At 44.5% G+C, this 24,200-nt stretch overlaps 1 protein-coding gene across 1 annotated transcript in view; it reads left to right on the forward strand.

Annotated features, from left to right (window-relative positions):
- Window positions 1-14,228: 14,228 nt before the first annotated feature.
- Window positions 14,229-24,200, forward strand: part of FRMPD3 (FERM and PDZ domain containing 3) — a 496,827-nt gene continuing 486,855 nt past the window's right edge. Inside the window, exons 1-2 of the mRNA XM_033945378.1 lie at window positions 14,229-14,290; window positions 14,668-14,939. The gene's annotated coding sequence lies outside the window, so the exon portion shown is untranslated. The remainder of the gene's footprint in view (window positions 14,291-14,667; window positions 14,940-24,200) is intronic.

A 24,200-nucleotide genomic window follows, 5' to 3' on the forward strand; every position in this document is an offset into this window, starting at 1 on the left:
ATGCTCGTCATGCTATGTCTCACCATACCATGTTTGTCATGTTATGTTTTACCATGCTTTGTTAACTATTGGGGTCTTTTACTAAGGCACGCTAGCCGATTTAGCGTACGCTAACCAATTTAGCATGTGCTAATCGATTTAGCCCACGCTAAAGATTAGCGCATTGTAAATGCTAATATGCCCATAGAATATAATGGGCGAGCTAGCATTTAGCACACGCTAGATTGGTTAGCGCGCGCCAAATCGGCTAGCGCACCTTAGTAAAAGATCCCTTATGTTTGGCCATCTCTGGCCAAACAATGTCTTGCCATGCCACGTTTGCCATCACCTTGCATAAATATACTTTAATATGTATGCAAACTTGTAACCCATTCTGTGCTCTCCTGGAAGGATGGGATATAAAACCAATTAAAAATAAATTTAGCTCTGGGATTCATGCCTTACTTAAGGCATGATAATTTACATCAAGGAAAGCCTAGTGCAAAATCTCACACCAAATTACACCTGGATCTTCCTTAGTCTATAAAATTGCATGTAATTTCCAGGAATGTCCCCCAATCTACCCATGCTCCTCCCATGGCTGTGCTTCCTTTTCAGATCCTGGCACCTAAAAATTTTAATTGATGGCAATTAATCAATAATTGATTGTTAGCATCCAATTAAACATCTTGTGGAAATTGGGCTTCCCCCCAAAAAAAATTTCCACACACAATTTTTAGTGCTATACATAGAATTAGGCCAATCCGAGAATATTCTTGTTGGCATGTGCAATTATAAGTGCATACTTAGTTATGCAATCACAAGAAACAGACTTTACCTACAGAAATAGTTTTTAAAAAATATCTTACTCCCACAGGGTCAATAGCTAAATGTCTTTTGCTCTGGAAAATTGGCAGTCTGCAAATTGCCACCATTTCCCTACCTAAAAATACATATCAAGATCAACAATGAATATATTTCAGCTGTGAAAAAGCAAACAGCTTCCAAATTGCAGTGAGGTCAAGGGAAATAGCACCATGCATAGTTTTGCATATTCAAAACTACATTTGTGATTTTTCTGTGCTCCAAGTAGAAAAAAAAAATAATTTTTTTTGTAATATATAGGCACTGTTTCCCAGGGCAGTTGGTGATTAGCGTATCGGTGTAAAGCCCTTGAGTATAAGTACCCATTGATTTAGCAAATATCTATGTAGTTTTACTAATTACCTTCTTAATACTGGATTGTGATGATACAGTCTACATTTAATATTATGCTATAACAGTGCAGTTACTTAGCATTTAATTGTAGCACAGACAATCATTATTTAACATTACATTGTAATTAATGGAGTCATTATTCAATATCAAATTATGACAGAGGAATAATTATTTAATATTACATTGCAACTGGTATGATCACTATTTAACATTACATATCAGACAGAATCATGGTTGGTGTTAAACATGCAGGATCCAAGGGCAGAAACTGAGGAGGGGGCTCCAGAGCCTACCTTTAGGCTATGCCACTGTGAAAAATGCTGCCCAAGTCTGCAAAGAACTCAACAGAGGTTTTGATAGAGTAATTTTGCTTTATTTTCTTTCTGGCCAGGAAGGGTGCCCAATGTACATAAAATTGGCAAAGTAGGCACACTTGGAATAGCACACTCATTGTTTTTATAGTAAGTTTAGTTAATCCTCCTGCCTGTCTGCTCATTGGACAGAGCAAGGATGGTTCACAACCTTCATACATGCTTCCTGTTTCTCCACCCCTAAGAACATAAAAATTGCCGCTGCTGGGTCAGGCCAGTGGTCCATAATGCCCAGCAGTCCGCTCACGTGGCGGCCCTCTGGTCAAAGAACTGCACCCTATCCGAGACTAGCCCTACCAGCGCACGTTCTTTTTCGGCAGGAACTTGTATAACTTTGTCTTGAATCCCTGGAGGGTGTTTTCCCCTATAACAGCCTCCAAAAGAGCATTCCAGCTTTCTACCACTCTCTGGGTGAAGAAGAACTTCCTTACGTTAGTACGGAATCTATCCCCTTTCAACTTTAAAGAGTGCCTTCTCGTTCTCCCTACCTTGGAGAGGGTGAATAACTTGTCCTTATCTACGAAGTCTATCCCCTTCAGTACCTTGAATGTTTTGATCATGTCCCTTCTCAATTTTCTCTGTTCGAGGGAGAAGAGATCCAGTTTCTCTAATCTTTTGCTGTACAGCAGCCCCTCCAACCCCTTAACCATCTTAGTCGCTCTTCTCTGGACCCTTTCGAGTAGTACCGTGTCCTTCTTCATGTACGGCGACCAGTGCTGGACGCAGTACTCCAGGTGAGGGTGCACCATGGCCCGGTACAGCGGCATGATAACCTTCTCTGATCTGTTTGTGATCCCATTCTTTATCATTCCTAGCATTCTGTTTGCCCTTTTTGCTGCTACCGCACATTGCGTGAACGGCTTCATCGACTTGTTGATCAGAACTCCCAAGTCCCTTTCTTGGGAGGTCTCTCCAAGTACCGCCCCAGACATCCTGTATTCGTGCATGAGATTTTTGTTACCGACATGCATCACTTTACATCTCTCATCACCATCATTCCTCAGATCCCTGACTCTGTTTACAATTGCCCATATTTGATTACTGCCTCTTCCCTTCACGTGCTCACTCCTCATGTGACATGCTTGGATCAGCTTTTCGAACAATGGCCCTTATGGTTAGTTCTGCTGACTCGTCTTTCTGCATGTTAACTTGACTAAGGGCAGTATAGTCAGTAATAATATTTTGTTCCTAGGAATGCCCCCCTTCCACCTTTTGAGTCAGCAATACTTCTTACTATTATGTGCACACAGTGTTAGATAAATTCCTTCTGCTGGAATTTTACCAGTATGCCATTTAGTTTTTTTAATTACCACTTATTAATATATCCTTATTTGTATAATGTTACCTCCTCAGGGTATTTATTATATAACCCTCTGCCTTATTAGAATTATACATATTAGTAATATCTTTTGCTTTATGGTTTCTCTGTTGTTATTTACCACACCTGATTAGATTTATTATAAGTGTTATACCTTTTAATGTATTCACCCCTTTGTGTTATTCTGCAATAATTAACACCATTAGAAAATATTAGTATTTTCATTTCTCACACCACCTTCAGATGAAGACTAGCTTGGAGCCTCCTGTGGCATGGGGACCGTGGCCACTGCCCTTTTGCCATTCCCTAGCCAGCTCTGAATAGAATTTTGAATTATGATAGATTCTGGGCAGTCTGATAGGTGAAAGCATAAAGCATTGTCCACTTCAGATAACCTTCCCCCAAATTACCCACCTTAACACCTTCCAATTAAACAAATACCATAAATAGATTGTAACCTACCCTCTCTAACTGAATTCCATATGTATTTTTCATACAGTTCTTCACTGTCAGTTTAATTTCCATCCTATATATTCACATAGAATTTTTCTTTTTTCAACCATCTTTATTTTCTCTTCTTTATTAATTTCCAGGTACTTTAGTTAGATTGTGAGCCTTCGGGACAGTAAGGGAATTTTTTAAGTACCTTCTTACTTCTCATTTATAATCTTAATGTATATTTTCTTCAAACCGCTTAGAACCTAACGGATGTAGCGGTATATAAGAAATAAATTACATTACATTACATTACCTAGAAATACCCTGTTTCATTGTTCATTGTTCAGAATGTTCAACATGCAGTATTGTATTGCCAAGGCAACATGCAAAACTGTTCAAACCTCACAAAAGAAAAGCATTTCAGTTTATAATAGCAATAATTTCTTTTGACTAGGGCATTTAGGGGGAAATACTATAAAGGAACTAAAATTTAGGCATCCAAAATCTGTGGGCTAAGATAGTATTCTTATATATGGCATCTAGGCACCCAGATTCCATTTATAGCCTAAACTGGCATTTGGATGCCAATGTTTAAAGGGCAGGTGTAAATGTTTGTACCTAAATTTTGACCCCAAGGCACAGAACTTACAGTATTTTATAAATGTGTGATGTGTCCATGCCCCACCTACATGCAAACCCCTTGTGAACTTACTACTACTACTACTACTAATCACTTAATTATATAGAGCTGAAAGGCATACACTGCGCTGTACATTTTTACATTTATAGATGTTCCCTGCTCGAAAGAGCTTACAATCTAACTTAGATAGACAGAAAAGACATATAGGATTGGGGATGCAGAACCCAAGGTGAGAGGAGTTAGGAGTCGAAAGCACTCTCAAAGAGGTGGGCTTCTTAACTGGGCCTTGAACACTGCCAGAGACAGCCGTAGGGATTCGGGCAGCTTATTCCAAGCATACAGAGCAGCAAGGCAGAAGGAATGGAGTCTGGAGTTGGCAGTTGAAGTGAAGGGCACAGATAGGAGGGACTTACCAGCTGAGCGGAGCTCAAGGGGGAGATCATAGGGAGCGATAAGTGAAGAGAGATAGTGAGGGGCAGCTGAGTGAGTGCATTTGTAGGTCAGTAAGAAGAGTTTGAATTGTATTCAGAAACAGATGGGAAGGGACTTCCGGTGACGTCAGTGACCAAGATGGAGGATTAGGGATTTTGCTCTGACTCTTCGTTGCATAAAGCAAACCTTTTCCCACTGCGGGCAGCCCAGTACTGTGTGTGTGTGTGAAGCCGGGAGTGTGCGCTAATTACTACTGCTGCGGGATGCCGTCGCGAAAGAAGATCGATATCGGCAGGTCGTTGGACCGCGGGGGAGAGAAGGGCGGCCTCCGCCATGTGCGTGGGACCTCCAGCGTGTCCGTGCACGAGTCGGGAGACAGCGCGTCTGAGGAGGAATCAGAAAGAGGTGCTTCCCTGCAGCTGAGGTGTGCTGGTTCGGCGGCGGCTATTACTAAAGCCGACTTGCAACTGTGGGCTGCTGAAATAAAAGATGAGGTGGCGGCTGTGAAGGGAAAAATTAAAGAGGCGGTTAAGGAGATCCGGCAGGACTTTGCGGATCTGCTGGGCAGGGTGGAGGATACAGAAAAGTGACTCGGGGAGCAAGAAGAAGCTGTGCAAGGCATCACTGCTCAGATGCAGAAGGTGCAAAAAGATCTTCTGGAATGTTGTGCACAAGTGGAAGACCTGGAGAATAGGTCGCGGCGAAACAATGTGCGGATCTGGGGAGTTCCGGATACGGCTGAATATGGGGACGCCGCAGCTGTGGTGCAGGAGCTCTGCCGGTTTCTGCTGGATGATGCTGGGGACTCTGCTTCTGATCCTGGGGGTCTGAAAGTGGATAGGGCTCACCGCACGCTGGGTCCCAAGAATGGGGACTACCCGAGAGATATTATTGCTTGCATCCACCACTTCCCAGATAAAGATCGCCTAGTGAAGAAAGCTAGAGACTTGGGTGTTATTTCTTGGAAGAATCTGAAAGTGGAGATATTCCAGGATCTCTCGGCCATCACTTTGCAGAAAAGGAGAGAGTTTCGGCCGCTGTTGGAGGTGCTGAAGAAGAACAACTTGCGCTATCGCTGGCTTTTTCCATTCGGCTTGCTGGTGACTTTTAATGGGGTGCACAAGCGAGTAACGACAGTGGCGGAGCTGCAGGCATTGCTTCTGAAGGAGGGCTTGGTGACACCTGGAGATTCTGTCTTGAGCAAGTTATCGGCGCAGAAGTTGGAACGTTATCAGTGGAAAGCGGTGCCACAACGGCGGAGAGGGAGGCAGAGTTCTCGCCTGAGGGGGAGATGACCGAACAGAGAGCGGCAGCTTCTCCTGACACTTGAGTGGCTGGCTGAGTGTGGTAGTGTCTATTCGCAGAAGGGTTCTGGACCTTGGTGATGACCCAATGTTGACTTTGGGTGTGTGCTTGGGAGTGTATGGTTGTGGGTCTGGGGAGTGGTTGGTGGGGGGATTTTGAATGTGGGAAGATTGGCTGTGGGGGGAGGTACATTGGTGGTGACATTGGGGGGTGGTGGGGTCACTTGAAGTCTTGGAGGGAGTGGGGAAAGAGGGAGTGTGGGACTGGAGGGGAGGGGGGTGGGGAAGACCGGGGTGGGGGGTTGAGGATGGGGACTTGGAGGGCTTGGGAGAGGGGGTGAGTGGGTGGCAGAGGGGGATGGAGGGGGGAGGGGAGTTGGTGTCGGGTGTGTTTTCTATGGTTAAGGATGGGGGGGGGGCTAATGTCTTACGAGTGGGCAGTTTGAATGTTAAGGGGCTTAATATGCCACGTAAACGGCAATTGTTATTGAAGGAAGTTAAACGCCTCTGTTTTGATATTTGTTTTGTTCAAGAAACTCATTTTGTGAAAGCAGGGGAAAAACTTGTACAGTTCCGGGATTATCCCGTGAGGTCTTGGGCTTCTAATAGGATGGAGCGGAAGAAGGCTGGGGTGGGGATTTTGTTTTCTCACCGGTTGAAGGTGGTACCGGATCGGGAATGGAGGGATGAGGGGGGGAGGTGGCTTATATGGACCGGGACTGTTGAAGGAACTCAGGTAACATTGGTTAATCTGTATGCACCTAACTCTCAACAGGGCCAATTTTTTGACATTCTTCTGTCCAAAATTCTATCGGTTAAGGTAGGGCATTTGGTGGTTGGTGGGGATTTTAACTTGGTCCTTAACCCAGATTGGGACTCCACGGGCAAGGGAGGCGATAGGCTTAAGAGTGACAGGAAATGTCTGAAGAGGTTTTTGGAAGTCCTTAATGTAGTGGATGGGTGGCGGGTGCAACATTGGATGGGCAGGGACTACACTTTCTATTCTCCTGTATATGAGGTATACAGTCGCATTGATTTGATCTGTGTTGATAAAGGGTGGGGGGGAAAATTGCTAGACACAAAAATTGATACCATTGGATGGTCCGACCATGCTCCGTTATGGATGGATCTGAGTTGGGGAGGACCTCGGGTAGGGGATACCTATTGGAAGTTAAATGATGCCCTGTTGGGGGATCCGCAGATAGTGCAAAAGTTGGAGAAGGGGATTTATGATTTCCTAGATCATAATAGTATAGATCAGTTTTCTCCCATGACGATTTGGGAAAGTCTAAAGGTGGTGTTACGTTATTTGGGGATGGGGCAATTCAGCTGGTTCTTTGGGGGGGTTGGAGGGCTGGGTTTGGGTAGGGGATGGAGTTTAGGGGGTTCTTCCTTGGGGGGGAGGGGTTTTGCATTTCTTGTACACTGTTTTACTGCTTTTCTGGTTATGCCATGATGTTGTATGCTTGGGCGCAGTGTTTAAATAAAGAATTTCAAAAAAAAAAAAAAAAAAGAAACGGATGGGAAGCCCGTGAAGTGATTTTAGGAGAGGGGTAACATGAGTAAAGCGGCTCTCCCAGAATATGAGTCACATAGCCTTATTCTGGACAGATTAGAGAGGAGTGAGATGGCTTAGCAGAAGGCCTGAGAGTAGTGAGTTGCAGTAGGCTAAGCGTGAGGTGATGAGGGTGTGGATAAATGTTTTAGAAGCATGCTCAGAGAGGAAGGGTAGGTTTTTGGTAATATTATAAAGGAAGAAGCAGCAGGTTTTAGCTAGGGTTACCACATTTTACGAATGTAAAATCCGCACCCTTAGACCCACTCCCAGGCCCGCCCAATTCTACCAATCCCTGCCCCAATATGCCCGCGCCATGCCACAGCCATGCCCCTGGCCCCACTCACTCAGCCTGCTCATCTTGGTCGGAAGGGCATCCGCACATGCTTGAATGCGATACGATTTACTTTTCAAAACCTGGATAAAGCGCCGGGTTTTAAAAAGCCATCCAGATGCCCGGACATGCCCTCTAAAAAGACATATCTGGGTAAATCCAGACATCTGGTAACCCTACTTTTTGCGATATGCTGTATCTGGGCGGTAAAGGAGAGAGAGGAGTCAAAAATGACCCCAAGATTACAAGCAGAGTAAACAGGAAGGATGAGTGTTGTCCACAGAGACAGACAAGTGGAGTTATACAATAGAACAGCCATTTACTTTAATTTGGGTGCCTAACTTCCATTTTTACACCTAAAGTTAGGCGCCTAATTGGGCATCCAGTGTGACCATGTGCCTATTTCACATCTATTCTATAAGGAAAATTAAGTTCCTACTTTTCTTTATAGAACACAAGCTCCAAATGGCATAAAACAGACATTTATAGTGCAATCATTTGTAAAGCTGGTACATGATTGAACACACAACTCCTAGAATGCTATAATTCTCACAAGTTCTTGCACATTCTGCCTGTTCTGTGGGAAATTCCGCCAACAATGTATGCACTATTAAAACAACATTGTGCATACTTTTCCCCTAGGTAGTATTTTATAAGAGGTGTGAATGACTAGAAAACCATCGCTGTATTCATGCATTCCTGCCACCTAACAGAAAGAATGCATGAATATATAGCTGAAAATCTCCCCATCTATCATCTGACTAGACCACTCAGATCACAACTGGAACGCCGACTATGCATCCCACTGGCTCACCAACTCCTACTTAAAATCGCCCAGAAACGATCCTTCACCAAACTGTGGAACCAACTTCCTCCTGGACATTCGAGCTATAGATAACCTGCTGCCCTTCTGAAAAGTGGTAAAAACCATACTGTTCTCAAGCCAGCGCATACCCAGTGGTGTACCTAGCATATGTGACACCCGGGGCCCATCATTATTTGACACACACACACCCCCATCTGTACGAAAAACATGATTTTTAGTAACAAGCCACATGTCACACATAAGTACCTAGGAAAAGGCAGCATCTTACATACTGCAGTGACAGTACAACATCAATACACCTATTGTAAAACTAAACAAGCCAGACTAGTACAGATCAATCCTGCAGTCAATCCTAACAAAAAAACCATGTCTTTCAAACACACAGAAAACAACTTCGCCTAGTATGGAATATGTAATCACAAACTAACCCCTCTCTCTTTTACAAAACTGTAGTGTGGATTTTAGCCACAGTGGTAACAGCTCTGACGCTCACAGAATTCTGAGCATCAGAGCTGCTACCACCACGGCTGGCGCTAAAAAACGCTTGTAAAAGGGGGGATAATATAGAAATACATAGACAAAGGTTAAATTGAACAAGTAAGAAGCTGCATACAGTGCACCACAGAAACAGTGACACATGTCTCCTAAAGTAATAAATAAATAGAAATTTTTTTTTCTACCTTTGTCTTCTGTGGTTTCTGCTTTCCTCATCTTCTTGTAACTCTCTTCCTTCCATCCACTGTCTGCCATCTCTCTTCCCCTTTATGGCATCTTCTCTCCTTCTATGCCCCTTCCAGAAACTGTATGCCTCCCCCTTCCATCTCTCCTTTCACCCCCATTGGTCTGGCATCTCTCTTCTCTCCTTCCCTTTCCCACACCTTTCCTCTGCAATCCCTTTCCCTTTTTTCCCTCATTTTCCTTTTCAATTTATTTTCTGCATCTGTCTAGATTATGTTCTTACTACCCTCTCATCAATGTCCTTTTTTATTGTCTACCTAAAGCTTGCCACCTCTTTCCCTCACCCCTCCAGTGTTTCCCTAATTCAATCCTTTTCTCCCCATCATGTGCCCTCCTTTTATTTATCCCCTCCTTCCATCATGTACCCTTTTTCACCAACCCTTCCATCTAGTACCTTCTCCTCTCTCTGTCCACTTCCATCCAGCGTCTGCTCCCCTCTTTGTTTCCTCCCATTTCCTTCCTTCATTTGCTCCCTTATCTCTCTCATCTACACTTCCATCCAGCATAGGCTCCCCACTACCATCCAATGTCTGCCCTTTCTCTCGCCATCCAACCCTCTTCAATCAGCATCTGCCCCCTTTCTTTCCCTCCAATATCCTTCCCCCTTATGTCTCTTCCCTTTCTCTGTACATCAATTCTATCAGCACCACCCTTCCATACCACCCTTCCCCCTTTCTTTCCCTCCACCACTCTTCCATTCCAGCAATCCTGCTCCTTTCTCTCCCTTCATGCAGCAAGGTTCCATGATGACTGTAGCTGCCGGCTGCCAGTCCACCCCACTCCGACGTACTTGCTCTGGAGCGGACTCAGCAGCCGCATGCTGGAAGGTCCTGCGATGACTTGTCTGCTGGCTCTGCTCCGGAGGGGATGGACCCGGCAGATGCAAGGAGTTGTGGCAAAGTCCCGCAATGTCTGCGTCTGCCGGGTCCACCCCCTCAGATGTAACTTACTTCTTCCGGAGCAGAGCTGGCAGACGAGTCATTGCGGTACCTTCCTGCACCTCAGCGCAGCTGCCGACTCTGCTGCAGAGAAAGTAAGTCAGAGGTAACGTGACCATTTATTTTTTCATCAAAAGGGGACATCTATTAATTGACTGTGTATCCTTTCTTTTATTTCTTTCTTTCTGCACTCAGGCCCAACAATTGTCCCTTTCTATTCCCTCCCTCCTTCCTTCCCATGTCCTTAGTGCCCTCAGTGCCTCCGTCCTGTGTCCTTAGTGCCCCCAGTGCCTCCGTCCTGTGTCCTTAGTGCTTTCCTGTGTCCATAGTGCCCCCAGTGCCTCCGTCTTGTATCCAGTGCCTCCGTCCTGTGTCCATAGTGCCCCCAGTGCCTCCGTCTTGTATCCAGTGCCTCTGTCCTGTGTCCTTAGTGCCCCCAGTGCCTCTGTCCTGTGTCCTTAGTGTCCCCAGTGCCTCCTTCTCGTGTCCATAGTGCCCCCAGTGCTGGCTGTGCACCCCCCCAAGCCGCCCCCCTTGGTACGCCACTGCGCATACCCACCTTAAAACCTTAAAGGCCAAGCTCTAACGGTACGAAACTGAAACTGTTCACCTAAGAATCATTGCCAATGGAATACTGCTCACTATGGGTACCGTTCAAACACCCCAAGGTCCCACCAGTCCCATGCTGTGAATATTCTGCTGTCACCATTAATCCTCGACTCAAGTATTTGGCATAATACTTTAACCAAATGCCCCCAACATAATGTGAATGCATCTCTATATGCCTGACTGGAATATAATATGCTCGAATGCCTCCAAATCATTTTGAATACTTCCCTATATGTCTCTAAAACATTTTTAATTCATCCCTATATGCCTCCAGTACATCCAAAGATGACACTATAACTTGTGACAATTTAAATCTAAAAGCCCCATTCTAGTGTGAATATACCTCTGTAACTCTCTCTCCTCTTCCCCTGTCACTTAGCTGTTCGGGCTTCCCCAAACCAGTTCTGCGCATGTGTCACAGTCGCTTTCATGGCGACTGATCGTATAGGAGTGCAGCGAACCTCCATGCAAATCATTTGCATGCAAACTTGTTTGAACATTAATCGCTGATCCAAAGTCAGCCAAAAAATTGGCCAACAGTGACTCACACGGTCTTAACGACCATGTCTTGTGCATCTAGCCCTCAGACTGTACATCGATTTATTTTATTTAGATTTAGAGGCAGCTCAAGGCAAGTGACATTCATGTATACTAGGTGTTTCCCTCTCTCTGTAGAGTTTGAAATCTAGAATTTTACTAGAGGAAAAGGAAGATTACGTCATATGCCAAAGGTCAGGAGGGCGAGCCCTGGTTCAAAGTCCACTGTGATAACTATTAGCCCGTTCATAGGAGGGGATTAATTTTATCCTTGCACTCTTGTAGCAATGTAATCACAGTAGCAATAATGTTCCTGAAAAGTGAACAGTAAAATCTGTTGTCAAAGGAGATAATGGATATTAGGAAGGGGCCATGCTTAGAAAACTGTTCTTTGCAACTCTTTCAAACATTCACTATTGCAATCCTTTGAAATCGATGTTTGAACTGTGCAGGGCTCTGTAGACATATTGTAGAGCTCCATTGTTCAAAGAGCAGTATAAAAATTGCGTGGCCTAGCCCCAAAGGGAAGATGGAGTCGTCATGCAACCGGGTTCTGGCTCTGCACAGTCCAGCTTTGGTCTAGGATCGAGTTGAGGACCCCTGGTGGTAAGGCACGACAACTTCCTGCCTGAATAGCTTCCAATCTAAGAGGCTAAGCAGACTGTGAGAGGGAATAGAGACAAATGGCTACAAACTAGGGGGTGGCAAAGGCTGAGAGACAGCTACAGACGAGGGTAGGTCTGCTGAGGGGTAAATAAAGGCAGATGAAAGACAGATTTGCCACTTCTGCCAGGTCAAACACACTGATTTAGGGTTAGCACATGGCTCCAGAAAAAAAGACAGATGGATTGAGAGACATCTGGGTTTTACTTCCGCTGCTTTCAGTGACCCTGCAGCTTCTTCTGACTCTCTGGGCAAGTCACTTAACTCACCATTGCCCCAGGTACCAAATAAGTACCTGTGTATAATATATAAACTGCTTTGACTGTAACCACAGAAAGGAAGTATAATCAAACCCCATGCCCTTTCCCTAATATTCTAGGCAGGGTCCCATTGACAGGGGTGTTTAAGACAGACAGCCCAGGGCACCAATGTGCCTCTATGCTGCCACTGCAACAAAGGCAGTAAAAACTCCTTGAAGTCCTGACACCTCTGCTAGTGCAGAGGTAGGCAATCACGGACCTTGAAGGCCACAGTCCAGTCACGTTTTCAAGATATCCACAATGAATATGCTTGAGATTTATTTGCATACAACGGTGTAGGGTCATGAAATAGTTAACTGTTGTTTAAAATATTGCTCTGGCCTACATAGCTGAAAATCTATTGATCTCATCTGCCTGAAATGTATGTCCCGCCTTACCACATTGTAAGCTGAATAGATAAGAGTTTGAGCCATGATGTACCCTGCCCTTCTGTACATGTAACATTTAGAACTTGTAAGACTTAGATAAGCAGAGAATTGAGCTAGTTTCCTATAGGACTATAAGTTGTACCCCTGAACCTATCATAATAATTGTAGAAAGTTATAGAAGTAACAAATGAAAATTGTAGTTTTTGCATATATTAGTTTGCATTTGCTTAGTGAAAAGGGCATAAAAGTCCGTGCATTTCCTGTTTCTGACACTCTGGTAAGCAGGTTGTTTACTGCACTAGAGTCCAGCATGCTGTAATAAACCTCTTGTACTTTTTTCACGCCTCTGCCTTTTTGTGTCCAAGTGACCTTTCAACGGAAGTAGTACACTTCTCCCTCCGCATTCGCTGGGATAGGGGATTAGCAGAACCGCAAATACAGAAAAACCATGAAGAATTTTTTTCATATGTTATTTGCTGTTTTCTATTGTAAACCATCGTGAATATGGTGAAACCATGAATAACATGGTGGGAGACCTGGCCTGTTCCTGAAGGAGAGGCAAAACACGGTGAAGAAAGTGCTGGGAATCGGTGATTTTCTCTGTAAAAGCTTGGAATCAGCGATTTCTCTATGCAAGCTGATGTAATTTGGGGGGAGGAGCCAGCAAGCTAAAAACTGTGAATAATCAAAACCGCGAATGCTGAATAGGGAGGGAGAAGTGTAAGTGGAAATCAGTCTGAGATTGATCCGCTGAGTTTATCTGGGGTGCTACTTAACTCAGACAACAGCCTGATTGTAAGTGGCGGTCCTTTCCTTTATGTTAACCTACACAGTGTTTGCAATGCTTTATGATTTTTTTGTTTGTTTGTATGGAAGCAGATGAGCTGGTATAACTTTTGCTTCTTTCCTCCAACTCTGCCCTGCCAATCTCCCTGAAGTTCATAATTCAGGTTTCAAGTGAGCACAGCAAAGCAGCTTCTCCTTCCCTTGTGGCAGGTCTACAGCTTACCTCTGTCTTGCCAATCACTGTCATACTGGTGCCTGCTTAACTCTGCTTCACATCCTTACCTCTGTGTGGACAGAGCAGAGGTGACATGGAGCTGGCGTGATTTTTGACAACTAAGGGCACAGAGCTCATTATCCCTCATATTTAAATAATTGATAGTACTTAATTTGTTCCCGAATCACAAAGCAGCAGCACATTTCCTGGTGCACCAGCAGCCTAAAGCAGGCAGCCTGTGCCCTTGGACACACAGGAGAGAAAGCAGATGTAGAGAGAGTCCCTAGGGAAGGGAGTGCAAAGGCAAGAGAAATTCTTTGTAGCTCAGGACCGGCCACCGCTGGTCTCCTCCCCCCCCCCCCCAGCCTCCAAAACAAGTGAGTCACTGGCTGCTTATAGACCCAGCTGTGCTCTGTTTAGTATTCCCCGTGTGCTTCTGCTAAATGCCTCTGCTTCTTCAGCAGGCAGCGCTCTCTGACACAGCGTGCGCGCAAAGCAAGACCCCCGGATCGGAAAGCGGCAGGCAGTACAGGTGCTCCTACGAGCACACAGGCGAGCGTTGTGCCAGAGATCCTGGGAAGCGGTGGAGGAGGTGGGGGGAGGGTTGTGTGTGTGTGTTGCATAATATCCCCCAGTTCCGAACGAGGGGGGAAGGTGCATCCGCTCTACCCAAGGTCATGCCTGAATAGCTGGAAGTGGGAGGTGAGCAGCAGAGAACGTGGAGTCTGCAGGGTTGTTTTTTGTTTTTTTTTAAAGCACAAGTTTGGGGCTCGGCTTTACTCTCGCTTGACACCGGTACATGTTCCTGCCACCCCGCGAGGCAGCGCTGTGCCCAGATCTGCAGCGTTTTAGAATCGTTTCAACACTGGTGTGGAGAAATACTGGTGTGAAGAAAAAAAAATATTAGACTGGGGATGTGAAGAAAAAAAATATATTAGACTAGGGGGAAGCAACCTTTATATATATATATATATTTTTTTTTTTTTTCCTGAGGAAAACAACGCTATGACTCGAGTTTTTCCATCCAGAGGAGTCATAAAGTCTTCCTTCTCTGTCCCTCTTCCTTCCCCCTCCGGCAGCCGTCCGGCTGCCTCTCTCCCCTCCGTCACCTCACTGCAGCAGTGACAGCCTCGGGGATGTCGGCGCCGGATGAGCGGCGCACACGGAGGCAGCAGACGGAGGCTCTCGCCGGCCCCAGCACCCTGCCCTGGGCATCTGAGGGGGCAGCAAAACTTCTTGCCCGCCGCCTGGCCACCGTCTAGGGGACGACGACATGCGAGCACCAACCGCCACCACTGAACACTTCCAAAGTAAAGAGAGCGGGATCGGAGCCGCAGAAGCGAGAACGAAGGTAAGACGCGCGGATTGATTTGTCTCTTCTGCACGTTTCTGTTTTCTTCCCGCGTCTTTGGCGAATGGCAGGTGGCGGAGGGTCTGCGGGTGGAAAATAGGGCAGAGTGACCCGCAGAGCTGTAAATGGAGTTGGAAGGTAGATGCAGAGAAATACTCTGACCCTTTACGGTTCATTTTCCTGTGCTTGTGGCTGAGGGGGTTTGTTTTCTTTTTTTTACAGCAGCTAAAATCATTGCCAAGCGTCGACAGCACTTTAATAGAGGTATAGAAGGTGCCTGCTGTGTTTCTCTCAGCTTAGTATATGCACTATATATGTGTTGTAATAATGGAGAACGCTAGGATGTTTTGATTTTGGGGACACCCTATATTTCAACAGGGTGCTGGAGTCAATTTATCGGGGCGATCGACATATGATGCCATTGTAAACAGTAGGAAAGCTAGCAGTGGCATTCCTAGTGGCACTGTATTTCTGTCCTTGGCTCCAGATGAAAAAGACTGACAGCGAGTTTAAAAAAAAAAAAGACAAACATTTCCAAAATAGATTCTAAGCCATTTCCTACGCTTGCATGCTCCCTCTAACCTGCTAGCAGGTTCTGAAAACATATAGAAACACTTGTCGAACACTCATGAAGGTTAGGAGATACATTTTTACATGAAACCGAACTACATAATATGCCAACGCACAGGTTAAATGTGCAGTACAGAATACAGTCAAACTGGTAAGCAAATATACCTGTTCATTTCCAAACATCTTAATAAAATTCTAGCACATCATAGTGCGGACTCTGACACTTGCATGGGAGCTATGAATAAATGGTGTTTGAAGGCTTGCAATAGTGTCTCGTTAATATTTTTTTAATGCATGTACAGTACACAACAAATTCAACACAAACATAAATAGGCATAAAGCCATACAAAATACTAGAATGAGAAACTCTAGCTCCCAGAGGAACACACACTTTCAGAAAACCTTGTACGCAGTACACACTCTTGCAAACAAATGATATCTCTACCTATATTCCTAACAGCTTAGCTCAGTTGCTAACACACCAAAAGTGCTTTATTTTGACACTGAAGCATCTACACATGAAAATGCATGATTATATTATATATCTACAGCTTTATGACTTGGATTTTTAAAACTTAAAAATATGCATCGATATATGAATATATATGCTCATAACATGATCATACCAAACCAGACATACTAAGAAACGCATCGTTCGTTGAAAAGAACAGGACATTGACAGACAAATACACATGACCTACCACAAAATGTATGTAAAACTCTACCAAAAAGGCGGAGACTGTGGAATGCAATGTTCTTGAAATATTGTTTGTTTATCTCCTCCTCCCTTTTACTAAACCGCGATAGTGGTTATTAGCACAGGGAGCTGCGCTACTCCCAATGCTCATAGAAATTCTATGAGCATCAGAAGCAGCGCAGAGTATTCAGTGCGGCTCCCTGCACTAATAACCGCTATCACAGTTTAATAATAAAAAAAAGGGGGGGGGATTAAAAAGAATGAAATCAAGGCACATACATCCACTATGCGGAGCAGCTGACCCTATAAGTAGCGATTGACCCAACATGGTCTGTGTTTCAGCTCACACGAGCCTTCCTCAGGGGTCCTAAGCATGTGGAAAAAAATGCATGTCTATTAAAAGACTGAACAATGGAAAGAAAGTGCTACCCTAGTGAGCTACAAGGTGCTCAAAAAATGTGACGTGGCTGCAAAACCACGAACTCGGTTGTGTTTAAACCGTTGAACTAGTGGAATCCATGAGAAACGCGAAAAAGACAAAATATGTGTAAAACCTGTAAGGAAGATATGGTGAAGGATTGTGAAAGCAAGAGTGGAATATGGTGTTGACCAAATTGTAGCAAGTGTATTAAGATAGTGTAATGAATGCCGACAGTGATGGTGATCGACCAGAGGATATGGGAGTAAAAATGTTGTACGTACGTACCAGCTCAGAGCGCACTGCTACAAATACTGTGGTGGATGTCAATAAGAAAAAAAAGACTCTACCAACAGACAGCAGTCCTATGGCAAACAGAATTCCTTAACAAGTGAACGTTTATCGTGGACAGTCCTAATCAAGTCTCCCATACAGGCCATACAGAAATGCATGCACGAATACTCACCTAATGCTCTCATCTCCCAAAGTTCATCGTACAACTGCTCATCACTGACATATAAGCATGTACCTTCCCCCTGCCCTTTTCTTTTACTAAGCCATGGTAGAGATTTTTACTGTGACCCAAAGTGCTAAATGCTCCGACACTCATAGGAATTCCTATGAGTGTCGGAGCAGCGTTGGCACATTTAGCTCTCTGGGCCATGGTGGAAACCTCTAAACGGGGGGACAGTGTGGAGGAGATTCCTTAAAGGGTGCTCAAATTTGCATGCCTGAATTTTGGACGTGATCCTGAGATGTGCGCACAACTAAATCGTATAGCAATCGGTGTCAACTGGCAACAATTTGTTTATTTGAATTTTATTTATTTATTTATAATTTTCTATATATACATAAGACAATATTATGTGACAGGAAAGCCCCTGTTCCAGCCAAAAGAACTACAAAACCCAGCAAGCATCCAGCCCTGGCCCCTGGAAAACCTGGCTTGGATCCCAGGCAGCCGGCACAGCCAGGAAGGGAAGAGAAAAGGCAGGTCATAGCCCAGCCCAAGAGCCAGAGGGGGAGGGCATTAGAACCTAATTCTTCCCCCTATTACTTCAGCTCTGAAACCTAGAACCCACCCAGGAGGGGGTGGAGTTAGCCCTCAGGGTGTGCAGGTCCGACAGCCTCAAATACGAAACAGGGAGAATCAACAGGGGAGCTCAGCTGGTACTAATCACAATCAGCCAGCAACCAGGAGGGAGTGTAGCTTCCAAAGAGTTCCTGTTCCTCAGCCCCGGAGGCTATCCAGGAGTCAGCCCAGCAGGAGGGAGATTGAAATCCCAGGACCCTATCTTGCCTTGCCGGACAAACCCTGGGAGGGTGGACCAAAAGATTGGCTTTGGAAAGGACAGGTTAGCAAGGAGCTAACATGCAGGCAAGAAGGGGGATGGGAGGAACAACCTGAGGTCACCGGGTGGAGAAACAGCCGTGGCTACGGGTCTAATGACTGGGAAATGAACAGCCTTCCTGGGGAGAGTGAGCCCGAGGAAGACATGGATATAGGAGAGAGTGAGATATGAGAGGTCTTGCCAATCCTCCCAGAAATCAAGTCCAGGTTAATTGAAACCCTGGACACAAGCAGAGTTTGGAGCAGGGCCGGGGCGGTCCTGTCCAAGTGAGAAAAATCATTATCCAAAAGTTTTGAGTTGCCTTACCTCTGGAGGACTTGTGCAAGAAGCCTCTGGAAGTCAGCACAGGTCATGTCTGGCTACGTCCAGTAACTAAGGATGCATTCTGAGTACAGGGATTGAGAATCCAAACTTTCTTTTTTTTTTTGTTTTGGGTTTGTGAATTAACTTGCTCTGTTTAGTGGAGCTGGAAGCTCCAGGCAGGGCACAAGGACTGGAGCACATGGTATGCTTTGGAGAGAATGTGAAAGGCTTCCTATATGTTCCAACGTGTTTGTTTGTTTTTTTTGAAAATAAACCTGAGTTCAGTTCCTAGAAAATCCGCCTTCTGGGTTTTTCATTCATCCAGCCATATAAAAGGCGCTACAATAAATCTGCCTGGGGTCCGAGCCTGACTTCCCACCTACTTAGGAACAGGCCCGGCCACAATATATATGAAATAGAGCTGTGCCACAATAACATCCAAAAGAAAAACAAAAAGTTTACAAATTCGGTCAGATAGACCAAAAAACAAAACATAAATTATGCACAGATCTCTATATAAGTCCACATAAGGAAGGAGACAATACACATTACAGAGAGAATATATACTTCAGGAAATGATTATTTATTTGGATTTATTAACTGCTGTTTCATGAAGAGATTTCTCCAAAGCGGTTGACAGAATATTGAATAGTAATCAGGTACTCATATATATTTTCCCTATCTCTCCCCACAGTCTCACAAGCTAGCTGTAGTACCTGGGGCAATGATGAGGGTTAATTGGCATGCATTCCCAAATCTCACAGAGTGCAACCCAGAAGGGGGCTTGGCCATGGGAAGGGCATGGACAGCTCAGGTGCATTCTAGAAATTTTGTGCGCTATTAAAGAATACTGACCCAGATTTTATAAACAGCGTCAATATCCACAGATGCCTAAAAACAGCCGCCGATTATGTGGCCTAAGGCCACTTTAGGCATAAGCCATGCCCCTGCTGACCTCAGGTGTCCTTAGGCATGCCTATACACTTCTGTAGACATGCAAATGATACCTGCAACATAGGTGCCATTAGCTGCATAGATATTTTTAAAACAATGTGCATCCAGATTAGTTAGTTTAGACAATGGCCATTACTAGAATTTGGGCCTCTGTGAAATCACGCCCAAATTGGGTGCTGGGAAATACACCGGGATCCGCAGGAATAAGTTCAAGAAAGCAAAGAAGTTGTTAGGAATTATTAGAAAAGGAATGGTAAACAAGACTAAGAATGTTATAAAGCCTCTGTATCGCTCAATGGAGTGACCTCACTTTGAGTATTTTATTCAATTCTGGTCTCGGTATCTCAAAAATAGATATAGTAGATGACGGCAGATAATAGTAACATAATAGATGACGGCAGATAAAGACCTCAATGGTCCATCCAGTCTGCCCAACCTGATTCAACTTAAACTTTTTCTTCTTAGCTATTTCTGGGCAAGAATCCAAAACTCTACCTGGTACTATGCTTGGGTTCCAACTGCCGAAATCTCCATCAAAACTCACTCCAGCCCATCTACTCCAGCCATTGAAGCCCTCCCCAGCTCATCCTCAACCAAAAGGCCAAATACAGACACAGACCATGCAAGTCTGCCCAATACTGGCCTTAGTTCAATATTTACTATTATTTTCTGATTCTAGATCCTCTGTGTTCATCCCACACTTCTTTGAACTCCGTCACCGTTTTCTTCTCCACCACCTCTCTCGGGAATGCATTCCAGGCATCCACCACCCTCTCTGTAAAGTAGAATTTCCTAACATTGCTCTTGAGTCTACCACCCATCAACCTCAAATTATGTCCTCTGGTTTTACCATTTTCCTTTCTCTGGAAAAGATTTTGTTCTATGTTAATACCCTTCAAGTATTTGAACGTCTGAATCATATCTCCCCTGTCCCTCCTTTCCTCTAGGGTATACATATTCAGGGCTTCAAGTCTCTCCTCAAAGGTTCAAAGAAGAGTATTAAGATGATAAAGGGGATGGAACTTCTGTTGAATAAGGAAAGCCTAAAGAGGTTAGGGGTTAGGGGCAGTGCTAGCCCACAAATATGAAAAAGTCACAAATAACTTTTTGGGCCGACTCTGACCGATCCCCACCTCCCTCCTTCCTCACGGACTTCTCCACAGCTTACCTGGTGGTCTAGCGGTGAAGCGGGGCAGGCGCAATCTTCCTACACACCTGCCCTGTGCAGAGCCATCACAAAAATGGCTGCTGTGAGTTTCTGTGGTCTCTTGAGACTACAGCGAGAACTCATAGCAGCCATTTTTGTTGATGGCTCTGCATGGGGCAGGAGTGTAGGAAGATTGCTTCTGCCCCGCTTAGGGTTACCATATGACTCCAGAAAAAGGAGGACGGATTGAAACATCCGGGTTTTACTTATGCTGAAAGCAATGGAAGTAAGGATGACACATAGAGGCAACTGGGCTTTACTTCCATCGAAAGTAATGGAAGTAAAACCCAGATGTCTCAATCCGTCCTCCTTTTTCTGAAGCCATATGGTAGCCCTAGCTCCGCTTCACCGCTAGACCACCAGGTAAGGTGTGGAGAGCTCCGGAAGGCAGGGTGGGTCAGAGTCATCCACTTAAAAGGGGGAAAAGAACTCAGAGGTTTCAAGGCTCTGCGCCTTTACAACTTACAATTGCGGGTCACGGCATGGGGCAAGAGAGTAGGAATATCACTCCTGCCCTGCTTCACTGCTATGCCACCAGGTACGGCATGGAGATCTGGAAGGCGGAGGTGGGTCAGTGATTAGAAACTCATGAATAACTGATGTTGTGAGTCCTAAACCCACGAATTTGGAGGGAGAAGTGTAATTCAATAAAGGATGTTAAAAGTTAAGGCCTGGATTCTGTAACCGGCACTGTTGGCAGCTGTCTTAAAAGCGGCCACTGATTGCACGTCAACCATGGAATGGCACTGGGTACAGAATTACGCCTCTAGCAAAGGTAGGTGCTAAAAATGTAGGCCAGGGTTTTCCAGGCCTGCATTTCCGGCTCCTACCTATGATGTGAATCTCGCCTCCATGGGCGCGTTAGGTCACATTCAGCATTAGGTACACCTACAGTGGCATTAGGTGGTTTAAAGTGACTATGGAGGCCTACTTCAAAGTGGTAGGTGCCTACCAAGTTAAGCCACTATAATCTAATTAATTGTAATTTTCAATTAATGGTGCTGATTAAGGCCTATTAAATACGAGGGATCTTCAAAAAGTTTCTGCACTCTCATATGTTTGCAGGAAATGGGGCAAGAGAAACGGTAAGGGAGTGTGTTATTTATTTATTTATTCATTCATTCATTCAATTTTCTGTACTGTTCTCCCAGGGGAGCTCAGAACAGTTTACATGGATTTATTCAGGTATTCAAACATTTTTCACTGTCTGTCCCGGCGGACTCACAATCTACTAATATACCTGGGGCAGTGGGGGATCAAGTGACTTGCCTAGGGTTCTAAGGCTGCAACTCTAACCCCTATACCACATTCTCTGACATTGTATGGTAGAAGATTGCATGGCAAACGTGTGACAGAGATAGCAAAACATAGTTAACAAAGCATGGTAAAAACACAATATGACAATGCATGGTATGGTGAGACATAGTATAGCAAAACAGCATGGCGAGCATAGTATGGCAAAACATATGGCGCTGGGAAAAATGTATTGCACAACAGGGTGATTATGTGGAAAAGTGATGTAACTTGTTTTTGAGATATTTAATAAATAGTGCTTAAAAAGAAAAGTATGGAAATGTTTTGAAGATCCCTCATAAGTAACTCTTCTTTTTACTAAGCTGCCATAGAGATTTCTACTGTGACCCAGAGCGCTAAATGATCTGATGCTCATAGAATTTCTATGAGCATCAGAGCAGCGTCATAAATGACCTGGAAGAGGAAACAACGAGTAACATAATCAAATTCGCAGATGACACGAAACTATGTCGGTCAGTTGGATCACAAATGGATAGTGAAGAACTCCAGAGAGATTTGAACCAGCTAGAGAAATGGGCGGAAAAGTGGCAGATGAAATTCAATATAGAAAAATGCAAGGTGATGCACCTAGGCACGAAGAACAAGGAACATGAATATAAAATGTTAGATGTGACATTGAGCAAGAGCGAACAGGAAAGGGACCTGGAGGTACTGATAGACCGGACACTGAAACCATCGGCACAAAGTGCGGCGGCTGCAAAGAAAGCAAACAGGATGTTGGGCATGATCAAGAAGGGAATCACAAGTAGATCGGCTAACGTCATAATGCCGCTTTACAGAGCAATGGTCAGGCCACACCTGGAGTATTGTATCCAACACTGGTCTCCCTACCTAAAAAAGGATATAACCCAGCTGGAAAGGGTACAGAGGCGAGCTACAAAACTAGTAAAAGGTATGGGAAATTTGAGCTACAAAGAACGCCTCAGAAAACTGAGCTTGTTCACTCTAGAGAAAAGAAGAATGCGTGGAGACATGATAGAGACTTTTAATATACTAAAAGGACTAGATAAAATCCAGCAAGATGCATCGTTATTCATGTTGTCAAATGTGACTCGGACGAGAGGTCATGTACTGAAATTGAGAGGCGACAGGCCCAGGACAAATGTCAGGAAGTTCTGTTTCGCATAGCGAGTGGTGGACGCTTGGAACGCTCTCCCGGAGGAGGTTGTGACGGAGACCTCCATTATAGGATTCAAGGGAAAGTTAGATGCATACCTCCTTGCAAATCACATTGAGGGATACAGGTAAACAAGGTCTCATTATGAAGCACCTAGTTGGGCCTCCACGTGTGCGGGTCACCGGACTGGATGGGCCAAGGGTCTGATTCGGTGAAGGCATTTCTTATGTTCTTATGGAGCATTTAGCGCTCCAGGCTGCGGTAGAAACCTCTACAGTGGCTTAGTAAAAGGGAAGGGGGGAGGGGTTAAGTTAGGCACCTGAAGCATGTCGATCTAGGCGCCTAACTTTGGGCGTCTCTTATAGAATCGGGACTAAAATGTCCACCCCTAGCTTTAACATAGGCCTTCAGTTGCTTTGAGAAGTTCTTAACAGCCTTGTCAATTGGCTGCCCTAGATCATCTGCAGCGCTTACTTGAGTTTGGTGTTTGCGGCTTTGGGTGGAGCTTGTGATAGGCCTCCAACATTGCCCCCAGACAAAAGTCTATGGCACTTGTGATGTCATAAACAGTAAGCTGGTACCTTTTCTCTCTCTCTTTTTTTTTTTTTTTTTTTACAAATAGTGGTAATTTTACAGCGCAAACATTTTTTAATCACTGGATGGTCATGCTAAAAAAATTCTGTAACTTTGCCATGTTTAAAGATAATCTCATTCCACTAAGCACACAAATGTAGATGGTAATGATAAATAAAGCTGTAAAAATTCACATTTAAATTCCAAGCCGTTGCTGAGGGAACAAAAAAGTCTAGGGGTTGCTTTTTGTGCCTCAGAATAGCGCCTAAGTGCTCTTAGATACCAAACTGCTGTTTCACCACCATTTTTGGTGCCTAACTGCTGGTTGAGCATCAGATGTTAGGTGCCAATTTGCTGCCTAACTTTTGGCATACTATATGGAGCATGAATTCTAGAGGGTAATTCTGTAAGGAGACATCTAGTTTTAGGCAGCACACAGTTGTGTAAATGCCAGTATTCTAGTCATTTGCATGTTTAAATAAACATAAACGGTTTGCAGTTGAACACTATTTTGTAAGTAGGGAATCCAGCTTTTCTTTATAGATTAGGCTCCAAAGAGGTTCACTCTTGGTACCTAAAATAAGCACACTATTACAGAATAACCTTCTTAGCTTCTAGCATAATAAATTTTGAGCAAAACATATTGATCGCCTATACCGACATACAGTATAAGGTGCTGATCCAGGGATTTCAGCTGATTGACTTCACATAAAATATAACTGACAGATGCTTTAGTGGGATTTTTGCCTTCTTTTG

The sequence above is a fragment of the Geotrypetes seraphini genome, chromosome 5 (genome assembly GCF_902459505.1).
Source record: "Geotrypetes seraphini chromosome 5, aGeoSer1.1, whole genome shotgun sequence".
In the NCBI taxonomy this organism is placed as follows: Eukaryota; Metazoa; Chordata; class Amphibia; order Gymnophiona; family Dermophiidae; genus Geotrypetes; species Geotrypetes seraphini.